A 638-nucleotide genomic window follows, 5' to 3' on the forward strand; every position below is an offset into this window, starting at 1 on the left:
ATGCGCGGAAGGGATTGAGAAGCTTTCAACAACAACATGGTGAGATGTTTCATGAGGCGTTTGAGCGTTTTAACATGATGATTAAAAACTGTCCTCATCATGGAATTGAGTTATGGGAGTTGATGAACGCCTTTCATGAGGGGTTGAGTGCCGAAGACGCACGTGATCTAATGTCTATCACCGGAGGGACGTTTGGAACGAACTATGAGAATGAAGATTGGGAGTTTTTGGAAAGCATGGCAACTACATCAAAAAGGAAAGCCCAAGCTTCAAGAAGAGCCCGACCAACCACTAACCGACCACAAGTGCATGCCATAGATGATGGTAATGTTCAAACCACTAACCAAATATATAATGTTTGTGCTTTGTGTAATGAGATAGGTCATGCGGCTGAAAATTGCCAAGGAATGTTAGAAGGGCAATATGAGGAAGTCCATGCGGTTCAAGGTCAAGGTCAAGGAGGAGGTGGTAGGAACTACAACAACATGAATTCTAATACCTACCACCCCGGATTGAGGAATCACCCGAACTTTAGATATGGGAACCCGTCAAATCAAGCGAACCCAAATTTTCAAGGTAGCCAAGGTAATTTTGGTTCACGGCCATCTTACAATAATCAAGGTGGATATCGAGGCGGA

General features: G+C 43.9%; 1 non-coding gene across 1 annotated transcript; it reads right to left on the reverse strand.

The window, feature by feature from the left end:
- On the reverse strand, positions 1–106 carry LOC118481475. The gene has a single exon (XR_004865684.1). It is a non-coding gene; the product is annotated as a small nucleolar RNA R71 (small nucleolar RNA).
- Positions 107–638: the final 532 nt, after the last annotated feature.

This window comes from Helianthus annuus, chromosome 8 (genome assembly GCF_002127325.2).
Source record: "Helianthus annuus cultivar XRQ/B chromosome 8, HanXRQr2.0-SUNRISE, whole genome shotgun sequence".
Classification (NCBI taxonomy): Eukaryota; Viridiplantae; Streptophyta; class Magnoliopsida; order Asterales; family Asteraceae; genus Helianthus; species Helianthus annuus.